The 14308-nt window shown below is 47.5% G+C and overlaps 1 long non-coding RNA gene across 1 annotated transcript in view; it reads left to right on the forward strand.

The window, feature by feature from the left end:
- Window positions 1-13971, forward strand: part of LOC143415920 (uncharacterized) — a 130379-nt gene extending 116408 nt beyond the window's left edge. Inside the window, exon 4 of the long non-coding RNA XR_013096348.1 lies at window positions 13754-13971. This is a non-coding gene — a long non-coding RNA (uncharacterized LOC143415920). The remainder of the gene's footprint in view (window positions 1-13753) is intronic.
- The last annotated feature ends 337 nt before the right edge of the window (window positions 13972-14308 follow it).

The raw sequence follows: 14308 nt of genomic DNA on the forward strand, positions 1-14308 counted from the left end.
CCGTGCTCCCCTCGTGTGTCCATACGGCTTTCGTAAACAGTGACGTCTCTCCTCTCGTATATCCGTCTCACTCGTAGCCTGGAAAAAAGGCAAACAGATGCGGTTAGCCTCCCTCCGCTATCAAACGTTTGTCTAACACTCGCTGAATTCGAGTCACTACCCGGCTTGGTGGAATACTCCAGCGCTGTCTGTCACTCAGCCACATCATTAAATAGTTCTGTCACAATGGTGGATGATTGGCAGCAGCTGGCGAGGAATCAGTTGCAGGTGGGACCACTCAGAGTGGCGGAACTTCCGGGTCGGACATCTCCCGTTGCTACGCAACCGCGTAACAACTACAACGGAGACAAAAACAGAGCGGGAGAACAAACACACACACACACACACACAGGTCGCCGGTCGGGGCACCGTCGAACCTGACAGTACCCCCCCTCTAATGGGAGCCTCCCGGCGACCCAGCAAACTTATCAGGGTGCCTGCGGCGGAAGTCTCTCACCATGGCAGCATCGAGAACCGCGGACCGCGGCACCCAAGAACGCTCTTCCGGACCGTACCCCTCCCAGTCCACCAAAAACTGAAAGCCCCTACCGCGGTGCCGGGCATCCAATATCCGCGATACGGAATACGCCGGCGAGCCGTCGATAATCCGGGCGGGTGGCGGTGGCCCGGAGGGCGGGCACAAAGGGCTGGTCCGGACAGGCCTCACCTGGGACACATGAAAGACATTGTGAATTCTCATGGAACGGGGAAGAGACAAACGTACAGTCACAGGATTCAACACGGCCAGGATGGGGAAGGGCCCGATAAAGCGTGGAGCCAGTTTCCTAGACTCGACCCTCAGAGGAACATATTTCGCAGACAGCCATACCTGTTGCCCGACCTGGTATGCAGGGGCCGGAGCACGGCGGCGATCCGCAAGTCTCTTGTTCTGCTCAGCGGTCCTCAAGAGGGCGGCCCGGGTGGCGCGCCATGCCCGCCGGCAGCGCCGCAGGTGGTGCTGGACTGAAGGAACCGACAATTCCCCCTCCGACACAGAGAGAAGCGGGGGCTGATACCCCAGGGAGGCCTCAAACGGGGAAACCCCAGTAGCCGCCGACGTGCTAGCATTATGGGCATATTCGACCCACGCCAGTTGATCGCTCCATGATGACTGGTTCGAAGAGACCACACAACGCAGCATCGCTTCGAGCTCTTGATTAGCCCGTTCCGCTTGCCCGTTGGTTTGAGGGTGGAAGCCGGACGACAAGCTGGCCTGGGCCCCCAGTTCCTTACAAAACTCCTTCCACACTCGCGACGTGAATTGGGGACCCCGATCGGACACGATATCTTGGGGAACCCCATGGAGACGGAACACCTGCTGCGTGAGAATCTTGGCAGTATCCAGGGCCGAAGGGAGTTTCGGCAGAGCAACGAAATGAACAGCCTTTGAGAAGCGATCGATCACGGTCAAGATGACTGTGTGACCCGAGGAGGGGGGAAGACCGGTAACAAAGTCCAGTGCAATATGAGACCACGGGCGGCTGGGCACAGGCAATGGACGAAGGAGGCCAGCAGGGGGTGAACAGGAGACCTTGTTTCGGGCACAAACGGGGCAAGCGGCCACATACTCCCGAGCGTCCTTCCCTAGAGTCGGCCACCAAAACAAACGTTGCAGAAAGGCGATAGTGCGGTTTTTACCCGGGTGGCAGGCAAACTTGGCCGTATGGACCCAGTGAAGGACCTTACTTCGGACCGCCGCGGGAACAAACATCCTCCCATCGGGCCCAGTGCCCGGATCAGGTTCCGACCGCTGGGCAGCCTTAATAACCCGCTCTATGTCCCAGGTCAGAGCCCCCACGAAGCACGAGGATGGCAGAATGGGTCTCTCCTTCTCGTCTGGGTCGAGATCCGGGGAAAATTGGCGCGATAAAGCATCTGCTTTAAGATTGCGGGAGCCAGGTCTGTAAGAGATGGTCAAGTTAAACCGAGTGAAAAACAGAGCCCACCTGGCCTGCCGGGCATTCAGTCTTTTGGCCGCTTGGAGGTAGGTCAAGTTCTTGTGGTCTGTCCAGATAACCACCGGATGCTCGCTGCCTTCGAGCCAATGTCGCCACTCTTCAAGCGCCAACTTAATGGCGAGGAGCTCCCGGTCTCCAACGTCGTAATTGCACTCTGCAGGAGATAAGCGACGTGAGAAAAAGGCACATGGGTGTAATTTTGCATTCACTCGTTGGGATAGTATTGCCCCCACACCTGCGTCCGAAGCATCCACCTCCACAAAAAAAGGTTGACTGATGTCTGCCTGTACCAACACCGGAGCTGAGGAAAAGAGGTGCTTGAGTCTCACAAAAGCCCGTTCAGCGCTGGGAGACCACTGGAATGGCTGCTTAGGAGAGGTTAGGTTGGTGAGAGGCAAGGCGACCTGACTGAAATTGCGGATAAACCGTCGATAGAAGTTGGCAAATCCCAGAAACTTCTGCAGCTGCTTACGGTTCTTGGGTTCAGGCCATTCCACCACTGCCCTCACTTTGGCCGGATCTGCCCGCAGCCGTCCCTCCTCGATGATGAACCCCAAAAAGGAGACTGTCTGCACGTGAAACTCACACTTCTCTGCCTTTACAAACAGCCGGTTCTCCAACAGGCGCTGCAACACCATTCTCACGTGCTTGACATGGTCAGCTGGGTTCCGAGAAAACACAAGGATGTCGTCTAGATAAACGAAAACACAATGATTAATGAAGTCCCGTAAAACATCATTTATCATGGCTTGGAAGACCGCCGGAGCATTCGTGAGCCCGAAAGGCATCACCAAATATTCAAAGTGCCCACGATGCGTGTTGAACGCCGTCTTCCACTCATCCCCCTGGCGGATTCTCACCAGATGATAAGCACTGCGGAGGTCCAGTTTAGAAAAGATGGCAGCCCCCTGAAGGAGTTCAAAAGCAGAGGTGAGTAAAGGAAGCGGATATTTGTTCTTAATGGTTATCTTGTTAAGACCTCGAAAGTCAATGCAGGGGCGGAGCGTTTTGTCTTTCTTCTCAACGAAGAAGAAACCTGCCGCGAGAGGAGAGGTGGACTGCCGAATTATCCCGGCCGCCAGCGAGTCGGTGATGTAGCCCTCCATTACCTCTCGCTCTGATTTCGAAATACTGTATAGACGGCTTGTGGGCAAGGGAGCGCCGGGTAGCAAGTCTATCCCACAATCGTACGGACGATGGGGGGGAAGAGACTGGGCCTTTTCTTTACTGAACACCTGGGCTAGGTCATGATATTCAGCTGGAACTGCAGTCAAATCGGGAGGAGCGTCAGGTGAAGATGGGCTAGTGGACGTCTGGCTAACTGTAGCAGAACGTAAACACTGTTCATGACACTTAGGACTCCACCCAGTTATCCTGCTGTTCTCCCAATCGATCTGCGGGTTATGGCGTTCGAGCCAGGGGTAGCCCAAAACTAGCGGAGTGTGAGGAGCCTTGAACAGAAACAGGCTGATTTGTTCAACATGGTTTCCGGAAAGAGAAAGAGTCAAATCAGTAGTGCGATGTGTTATACTGGCCAAGGGGGCACCATTCAGCGCCGCCACCTGGAGGACCTCAGGTAAGGGTTCAACAGGTATGCCCAACGTCTGGGCCAGGGCTTTGTCAATAAAACTTTGTTCGGCCCCCGAATCGATTAAAGCACTACATGGGTGAATACAGGACTGGAAAATCAATTTGGCAGGACAGCTGAGGTGGGGCAAGATGTTTGCGGTAACGCCCGTCAGTATGCCCACGGCTACTGACGAGCAGCGTCTTTTCCCGACTCTGGGCATTTATCAGAAAAGTGTCCTCTCTTTCCGCAAGTGAAACACTCACCCCCCTGAGGTCTTCTCCGTCGGGCCACAGACCTAAAGCTGGCTCGACCGATCTGCATGGGCTGCTCCTCCTCCAACGGCTGTTCCTCCCACTCCCGTCTCCACTCGAGAGGGCCCTGCCGAGGTCGCCGTCCAAACTCACGCCTATGCTCATCCAACTGAATGCACACATTCACCAAAGCACTGAGCGACTTAGGCAGTTCTCTTGAGGCCAACTCACGTTTTAGATTTTCGTTCAGGCCGTTTATGAAAGCCCCTCGTAGTGCATTTTCTTGCCAGCCGGTCTCCTCGGCCAAAATCCAGAAGTCAATCGAGAAGTCCGCTACACTCCTCCATCCTTGTTTCAGGGAAAACATGCGATGTGCTGCGCTGTCGGCGCTGGAGCCTTTGTCAAAAACACAACGAAATTTGCACAAAAAATCTTCATAAGAGATAGCAGGTTGCATGCTTACCACGGCCTGGGCCCATTGTAAAGCGCGTCCAGTCATTGATTCCACCATTAACCCCACCTTGGCTCCATCTGAGAAATAAGACCGAGGCTGTTCTCTAAAAATGAACGAACATTGTGTTAAGAACCCGCGGCTCTTATCCAGATCCCCACTAAACTTCTCAGGGGCCGGCAGCGGGTGCTCGCGCTGCAGTGTGGGAGGGGAAGGAGGCAGAGGAGTAGCCGCGGCTGTGCTGAGAGACGGCCCGGGCGACGGAGCATTAGCTGCCGCCCCAGGGGGAGTTAGCAAAATCCCTTTTAATTCAGCAACCAGCTGCCGTAACACAGTTTGTTCTTCAACAACATGTTTCATCATTTTTTCATGGCGTTCCAACATCTCACCTTGAATCGAGAGTTCTCGCAGAACCGGAGCGGCGTCCGCTGGGTCCATGTAAGTGGCTGGAGTATTCTGTTACGGGAGTGATGAGTAAGAGAACCCAGACGCGGATCGCTCGTTAAGATTGAACAGTGTCTTTATTTACAGTGAAGCAAATCCAAAGTAATCCATAGTGCTAAGTCCCTTCCGTGCTCCCCTCGTGTGTCCATACGACTTTCGTAAACAGTGACGTCTCTCCTCTCGTATCTCCGTCTCACTCGTAGCCTGGAAAAAAGGGCAAACAGATGCGGTTAGCCTCCCTCCGCTATCAAACGTTTGTCTAACACTCGCTGAATTCGAGTCACTACCCGGCTTGGTGGAATACTCCAGCGCTGTCTGTCACTCAGCCACATCATTAAATAGTTCTGTCACAATGGTGGATGATTGGCAGCAGCTGGCGAGGAATCAGTTGCAGGTGGGACCACTCAGAGTGGCAGAACTTCCGGGTCGGACATCTCCCGTTGCTACGCAACCGCGTAACAACTACAACGGAGACAAAAACAGAGCGGGAGAACAAACACACACACACACACACACACACACACAGGTCGCCGGTCGGGGCACCGTCGAACCTGACAATGTGTTTGCAGAAAATGTCACATGTTCAAAGCCATCCCAGCACCTGGGGTTTGTATAAGTGCAGCTGTTGGTGGGGAGATAGTCTCACTCTTCTATATAAAGAGTCAGCAGGCAGCAGATCTTCATCTGTGATCTCCTCCATCATCACGTCTTCACTCTTCAGCAGCTATGGCTTCACTTCGTGCCCTTCTGGGAGTGGTGCTGTGCTCCTCATGGTTTCTGCTTCTGCCTCAGGCGGACTTTGATTTACAGAGTCATCCATAATATTTTTTATTTTTTATTTTACTGCCCATCTATTTTCATACAAATGTCTCCGTCTTATGGAAAAGGGGTGGAGCTTATCCAACGAGGACAGGCAGGGCCCCCCCAGACAGTTTAGCAGTCTATACAGGAGGCCGACCTTTGCAACATGTACTTCTATAATGACTTCACCATTTAGGTTATTTGGTTATGTTTCACCCTGGATTTTGTGTGATAATATTTATTTTGTCCACTGATTTAAAAACAACAAACTATATGAATATAAAACAGAGTGAACAACAAAACATCAGCTTTGGAAACTTTGATGTAAAATTCTGCAGTTGTTTTCTCAGATATAGCATAAATCAAACTAACATACATCAGTGTGTTATTAATGTGCACACACACACACACACACACACACACACACACACACACACACACACACACACACACACACACACACACACACACGTGTTACAATAAACAGCTCTTATGCTTCTGTATGATTCTCAGTGCTTTCCATTTGCGTGTCCACAGGTTGCTGTAAGTGGTGCTTGACTGCAGTTTGCTCTCATTTCAAGTGGTTTGCTGTCACAAAGCCAACAGGAAGTCCGGCCATGGTTGAGCCAACTGAAGATGGGTTGAAGGTGGCGTCCTCGTTTCCTCTGTGAGTGCGAGAGGACAGACAAAGCAAACACCGTTTGGACAGCATTAAAATATTTACACTGATGATTAATGTTGTGTCTTTGCACCTGTAGCGATACATGTTGGAAAATGGAGACTTTAGCCACCAAGACTGACGTGCCTGGAAACTTCCCTGTGAGTACGCCCACAAAGACAGGAAACAGTTTAGCCACCGCGGTTAATCCTCCATCATCATCATCCAGTATTTTTCACATCTTTTCTTCTGCTGTTTCCCTTGTTGTCAGTCACGGGGTTTGTGACTGAAATGCGTGTGGTCGACGGGAAGCCTGACGAGTACGGCCTGAATCATTCCATCAACACCGGACGGAGTGAAACCTTTGTTGAAAACAGATTATATGGTAACGTTGCATTTAGCTTCAGTAAACTGTGAAGTTACAGCAGCAGATTTACATCACGTGGCTTCACAGGAAGTAGTCTGGACCTCAGCGCTGAGGTTCAAGCAGCTCTGCTTGCAGACGGCATCCTTCCTGAAAATGTTCTTCATCTTCCTAAAACCAGAACTTTTACATTGGTGCTGAAGTTCTATATAAAAACAGCCTGAAATACAAAGTGATGTTGTGCACTGATTACCTCACACTTTCCATGTTTCCTTCTACAGAGGAGTGTCCGCCTGAGTGTTTTGTCTGATCTGTTGTTGATCGTCTCATTGACACTGCATGCAGATCTGACACCAGGGCTGGACTGGGACAAAAAATGGTCCCGGGCATTTTGACTGGAGACCGGCCCCCCAGGTATTAAAGGAAAAACCATAAAGCCTTTGAATGAAAACAAACGCTGTTGTCACAGTGATGGACGCTGTCTTGTTGGTATACATGCATCAGTCTAATAAACTTAAACCTACACCATCCTCCCTGTCCTGGTATTCTAAACAGGAAGTAGACTGTTGCTCGAGTTAACCTCCTGAACATCTACAACACACGGTGGAAACCTGACATTAAGACAGAGACTAGAGGTGAGACATGATCATTGCTGATTACTGATGACAGATTTAGATATGTTTTCATAAACCTTTCATTTGCCACATCAATAAACAGCACGGCAGGGCAAAATATGTTTTCTAACATGGCAACCTTTAAAAAGTGAAAGGAGACAGAAAGACAGGTGAGAAAGAATCAAACTGACTTTTTGATGCATTTTACACACAGTACTGGTGCAGAATCTAGAAAATGTGGGAAACACTGGCATCATATGCAGTACTTACTTCTGAAGAAATTATGATGGGACCCTAAAAAATGACTATGTACAATAATGGATTTCTATACATTTTACATCAGATGAAAACGTTTGTTGTAAGATTCAGATAATTATTTATTAAAAGTGAGACATTTTAAATGAGAACAAGAAAGAAAAGTATGTCTTTGTGCCCCCCTCTCCCTGTTAATGCCCTACCTGGCCCCCTGGCAACACTTTGCTAGACCCGCCCCTGCACAGTTACCAGCTGTCAGCTACACAAAAAGGATCCTGGTGTTATTTGTCTCTCAGAAACAGTTCATAACTTCAACTCATTTTTGTTTTGTCATGTTTTGTTCTTTACATTGTCTTTCTTCTATATAATTGTTAAACATTTAATAAATATGTCTACAAAAAGATTTTAAAAATCAGACATTTCACACAGACACCCAAATGATTTCTGACTGATGAAGGGGGCTGAAGGTGCCCTGCTCTTGCCCAGCTTCTGCTGCTCTCTCCCTGCTCACTGTCAGCAGCTGGCAGCCTCGGTCCTGCCTGAGACTCTTCATCTATCAGTGCCAAAGAATATGGGAAATAGCAACGCACAACATGCACATTACAAAACAAGCACATGAATCAGCATTACATTCATTAGTGAAGTGCTGACGTTCGTTCCTAAACTTTGGGCCTTAATTAACATCACTGTGAACTAATGTTTGCTTTGCTTCTTAACCAGTGAAGCAGCGAGGGGCTTTCTGAGGTTCCTGCTCGTAAATGCCCAAAATGAGTCGAGTATTTCTCTGCAACTACAAACTCTGCTTTCATCAGAGGTGTAAATATTACAGCACTGTGTCAGAGTCACTGAGGCTGGAACACAGAAAAAGGAAGTAGATGTATTTATTTTTAGGCTTTATTGCCTGGAACCACTTTAAAAATACGCTTTGGGTCACAATTAACTGCAGAAAACCAGGAATCCACATATGAACATTATCTGTGCAGAGATTTATGCTTCTGAAGGTAAACAGTGAAAACCTGCAGCACTAAATGCACAGATAGCCAGGCGTTTCACATTTTGGGACCATCTGCCAGTTTTCATTTCTTAGGTATTGAAGAGCAGAAATGATTGAATTTTATTTACATGCTTAAAAATGTTTGCTTTTGAATATTATTTGAAGAATTACCCACACACTCAGGCACTGTGGGCCTGTTTCCCTTTGCACAACCGAGTGTTGGAAACGGGCCTTTTCTCTTTAAACTCTGAGGGGCTGTAACTTTGGCTTCTATTGGCAGATTTGCATGATTGACCCTCTTTTTAAAATAGTTTTAGCCAAGAGAATCAAGCTAACATCACTGTTTTTACGTCAGCTCACGTCACACGAGCTGTTTCAAGAAAAGTCCTCCTGTCACACAGCAATGCCTACATGAATCACACCACTCTGCTTAAATAATAATAATAATGTTTAGTGAAGCAGGTGAAGCAAAGGGCTGCTTTTAATAGGCTGGGAGACCCAGGTGTGCTGCTTTAGCTGCTGAGCCTCTCATGCTAGCCTCCATCTATAAGCTGGGATCACAGGAGCACTGCAGTCCTGACTAGATCAAGGATTGTTATTCATGCAGGTGACAAAAGTTTACATTCACAGAGTCATAGGATTGAGCCTGGTTTGAAAAGCAGCTGTTTAATGCAGCTGCTTAGAGTTCACACACAGTAGAAGAATCAGACTTGAGTCACATTTCAAACACTGGAAAAATACTCAGCAAGTAACAATGAAAACAGCACAGACTCAGTATATCCTGTTCAGTCCTGTGTTTGATATGAATGCGCTGTTCAGAGAGGATCTCATGTCCTCTTTTACAAAGCCTTTGTTTCATGATGTTTGTGTATAAATGAATGTAGGTGTGTTTCTAAGTGTGAAGGAGCCCTGGGAGAAAAGACTGAAGCTTGTGCCAAAGAACAAACAGGAAAGAAAGATCAGCATTAATGAAGACGAGCACAGAAGGAGCCCAAGCACGTGTTGCTTTTTCAGATTTCTCTAAAAGTGTGTGTTCATTTGTTCCATCCTTCACAATAAACAACAGCTGACAGACACACATGCACTCTGTGTCACTTCACAGGGGCTGATGAAAGTGGACACAGTAAAGGGAGAGCTGGACCTGCTCTACACATCCTGCACTCTGTTAACAGACTTTATTCTGCAGCATCAACAGATAAAAATATATGAAGATATAGAAACGTTTAACATTGTGACTGTTCACATTAGTGAAGCTGTTACTTTGCTGCCAGGTGGGAAAAGAAGCCTAAAGCTGAGTCTGATTAAACATCTGCTGCACCAGAGAGTTTCATGGCCCTGCTTTATCCTGTGCTTGCTGACCACCTCGTCCTGAAACCTCTTCATCATCCTCACAGTTGTGTGAAGAAAGAGGGAAGCAGGTGGGAACCATCTGTGCTGCTGTGTTCACTTGTGTGTGTGCGTCTATGGTCATATCTAATGTGTACCTACAGACAAATACAAACACCTGGCATTGCACAAGAGTCTCTATGGAGCAACCTGCAGATGTCAGAGATGTGATTAGAGGGTAAAGTGGACTAGTGAGAGCATCTATGTTGTTGTTGTCTGCTGGGGGACAGCATCAGCTGCAGAGATGCATCAGGATCAGCAAACTAATCTGCAAGGCTGCAAGTGTCACTGAAGGAGTTTGAGTCAGTGAGGGACTCAAACTCACACAGCTGGTCAAGAAGGCTCAGCAGCTGCTGTATTTCCTGAGGAGGCTGAGGAAATTTGGTATGTTGGCCAAGATCCTCAGCAGGTTCTACAGCTGCACTGTGGAGAGCAGCCTGACAGCTGCATCACTGCATGGTACGGCAGCACTACTGCAAACCGCAAACGCCTGCAGAGAGTGATAACAACTGTGGAGAAGATCATCAGGACCCCGCTGCCCTCTCTGCAGAGCAGCTACCATCACAGAGTCCAGAGGAGAGACACACCTCTGCCCTCGAGACGAAGGTTCAGAAGTGTGAAATGTAGAACATCCAGACTCAACAACTCCATCTTCCCCACTGCTATCAGACTCCTGAACAGCTGACCGACCTCAAACTGCAGTTTGCACATCAGGTCACTTTGCACACTAAGTTCATTTTGCACATTAAACTCCATGTACATCCATGTACATCGACATCTGCAGACCACACGTGTCTTCAGTTACTTATTTATACTTATTTGCTTTTCTTTCCAAGCTCCTTCAACAACATCATTCATAGAACAGCTTCCAGCTTCTTTTGCTCGGCTACAGTTTGGATGGATTTGCATTTAAAGATGCAACAAGACTAAAATGGTTAGGGTCAGGAGGTCAAAGGTCAGAGCTCCTGTGGGTCTGAGGGCGGCCTCACGCTGGAGAAGGATGAAGGAGTCTGACCTGAGCCAGTGTTTGACATGAACACATCAGCACTGCTGTCAGTGAGCCTAACGACAGCCGTTAGCATCATTTCAGTGTTTCAGTCATAAAAACACTTCCTGTCTCTGTGGTGGTTACAGTGACATCATGCAGTTTGTGCTTTGACCTCCAGAGGGCGACAAATCAGCACAGACAGAGAGCTCCATTCAAACTTTGCTGCCATCAGGAATAATTCTTCAAATATAATCATCAGTGTTTGAGCAGTTATGATATCAGGGACAATCTAGACATGTGTGACAATACTGAACATGTCACATGACACACCTCAAACATCATGTGATCCACTCTCAGTCTGCACTTTCATTCATGACTTCAACAGGTTGAAATGAGCTTTGAAGAAACATTCAGTGAAATAAATCTTTCATGGATTCATGTGAGCAGCAGATGAACTTTGTACCAACAACATCTTCAATAACAGAGTCTGAATGAAGCTCAGGTGTTGATGCTGCTCCCTGATTGGACGCTTGCTTTCAGCTCTGCTCTCAGTCTTTACTGCACAGGTGAAGGTAGAAAGTGTGACTGGATCTATAGACTGGAAACAGAGAAACATGCTGAACATTTGAAGCTTTGCAGCAGAAATGTTCATGTTACAAATACAGCAGAGCTGATCTGGGATCAGTGTGTTCACACCTGCAGCTACAACAAGGTTTCATGTCTCCACACGTCAGCATGTGAACTTTACTCTGACTCAGTCTGAGCAGTCAGACGGCATATTTTTAAAGTTAACACATCAGCACACACAGAGCTGAGCCCCTCCCACCTGTGCTGAGTTTCAGGTGGAGCCCCGCCTCCTTCCAGGAAGCAGCTCACCTGTGTGTCCGTGTTTAGTGTCCAGGTGTGGAGTGGAGCTTGTTGTTGGTGTGTGAAGAAACTGTAAGTTTGCTTTGTTTCCTCCTTTAACAGTTTGTCTTTAGGAACTTTACTGTTTGTTCAGCTCGTGTTTGATTTCTTCACACAACAAACTGTGTGTGTTTGTATTTCCGGTCTCTCCATTAAAGTCAGTGTGTAATGTTTCCTGGCTAACATCAGCTGTGTGCAGCTTAGTTCAGCACAAATCTGCCGCTCCATAGTTCACGGTAACGGACTCACAGCTGGACCAACGAGGCCGAGTGTGTCCGCCACTCTGAGCTACGTTCGTGTTTGTGTACTTGTAGTTTGTACTTTGAGTTCACTCAGAGCCCACAGAGGACGCAGCGTACGTGATGACGTCACAGCCCTTTACCTCCTTTACTGTCACTGTGATTAATATTTACACACGAGACACCTGCAGAGCTCTGACGCTAAGCTAGCACACAGCATGCTAACGCTAAGCTAACGCTAGGCTAGCCAAGAACCCAGAGTGAGGTTAAAGCTGAGTAAACACTGACCCCAGACCAGCACCGTGATAAAGTGAGCTGCTGCTGCTGAACTTGAACAGGTAACAAAGTGATGAGCAGTCAGGCTGCAGGTTTCTACCTGTTCATGTTTCTACAGTAGAATCACTTTGAAGTGTCTTTGTGCTGTTTCATCTTTGATTTGTGTTCATAAACACTCAGAGAAACATCACGTGACCTCATCAGGATCTGTGTTGGTGTGTGGGGCTGTACCTCAGCTTCATGTTGTTACATGCTCATTTGTTCATTTTAACATCAAAGTAATGTTATGAGGAGTAATGAAGTAACGTACTCCATTACTTTTAATTAAAGTGTTCTGTGTAATATGTGTAATAATGACTGTTTTGAGTAATGACCAACACTGATCACAACAAAGAGGAAATGCCTCCAACATGCACAAACATTTGAGCCACAACATGCAGTTAATGTGCACAAATGTCTTTGATATGCTGCTCAGTGATGGTGGTGACTGTCAGAGCAGAGCTACTGAGAATCAATAAGTAATATCAATGATGGGATCAGAATCACTAAATTCTTCTCATCCCTGTCAGTATCATACATGTGCTGTATAATGTGATAAATGTAGAGGTGCTGGCTGTTCTCTCACTCTGCTGTTTAGCTGTAAAGGACGCCTCCCTGCCTTTGTCTCATTCATGACCTTTAATAGTCTCTTCTAACATGCAGAGATCTGTATGATCTGTTTCATAGAGTCTAACCAGCCTGTACAGGTAACAACAACAGTCACTGCATCACTGACACACAAACGTCATCTCTGTCAATAACAACATTCATACATGGAATAAAAACACATCAGTGGATCATTGCTGGAGCTGATGTTTGTGCTCCTGGTGCAAAGGCTCTCAGTTTCCTCCTTGAAATAACATCAGTGGTGGGTCAGCGACATGCTTTCTTTCCCTCTCAGGTTTAAATATCTGGGACTCTCCACCGTTTGGTTTTAGAGCTGAAGAAGCTTCTCAGATGAAACGTCTTCCAGAAACTTAAAGACGTCTCTTTTCTCTCCAAGCTCCTTAGATCACATGACCTGGATGACTGAACCTACAGACATATTGACCTGGTTTCATGGTCACATGACAGGTCAGAGGTCAGTTCCTCCTGTTAATGTGAACTCACTGAGTGTTTGTGGTTTACCTCTCAGACTGACTGAAGATGATGATGGAGGAAGAGGAGGACAGAGCAGAGTCTGCAAGGTCCAGCTGTCCATCTGTGAGGAGTGACCGGTCCAAAGGTCATAATCCAAACTTCAGTGGTGAACCTGGAGCAACGAGGTCAGAGAGCTGAACTCACTGAGTAACAGAAATAATTCTGCACTGACATTATAATCAGTGTTGACTCTGGTTGATTGTCTGACTGTGTTTGTGAGCTGAGAGGAAATGAAAATGAGTTTGTAACAAAAATCAGTTTTGTCCAGTTTTCCTGTAAAAAGCTGAACTCTAATCTAAGAGGATGTTACTGACAGGAAACAGCTGCATTATCTGCAGTCTGTGTGATCACAGCTGCTTCAATCATGTTTGTGTCTGCAGAGGTCAGAGGTCACAGTCTGCAGGGTCCAGCTGTCCGTCTGTGAGGAGTGACCGGTCCAAAGGTCAAAATCCATACTTCAGTGGTGAACCTGGAGCAACGAGGTCAGAGAGCTGTGATGACTCCTTTACATGTTTGTGTTTCCTGGATAAATATGACCTGAAACATCCTCAGATTGTTACAAAGATTCATTAAAAAGAAAACAATGAAAGAGAAAAGATCCAAATGTTCGACTTGGTCATTTGCTGTTTGAGGACAGTGATGCTCATATCTGTGGGGAAAGTGTGACCTGAGTGGGTTCATGTTTGTCTTTAAAGAACAGAGCTGCTCTGATTCTCTTTGTGTCTGATCTGTTAAACAGTCTGAGAGGTCACACAGAGACCCAGCAGCTAAAGCCTGGATCATACTGGCTGCTGTTACTCCATCAGGACAACACTGAACCACAGTGGTGTGGATGTAGTGGATAAATCCCACCATACTGATGCTCAGAGTTAACCACAGGGAACAAAACCAGATGTTACCTTCAGATTGTGACCTTTGGAGTGGACGATGCAGAT

This window comes from Maylandia zebra, unplaced genomic scaffold (genome assembly GCF_041146795.1).
Source record: "Maylandia zebra isolate NMK-2024a unplaced genomic scaffold, Mzebra_GT3a scaffold11, whole genome shotgun sequence".
In the NCBI taxonomy this organism is placed as follows: domain Eukaryota; kingdom Metazoa; phylum Chordata; class Actinopteri; order Cichliformes; family Cichlidae; genus Maylandia; species Maylandia zebra.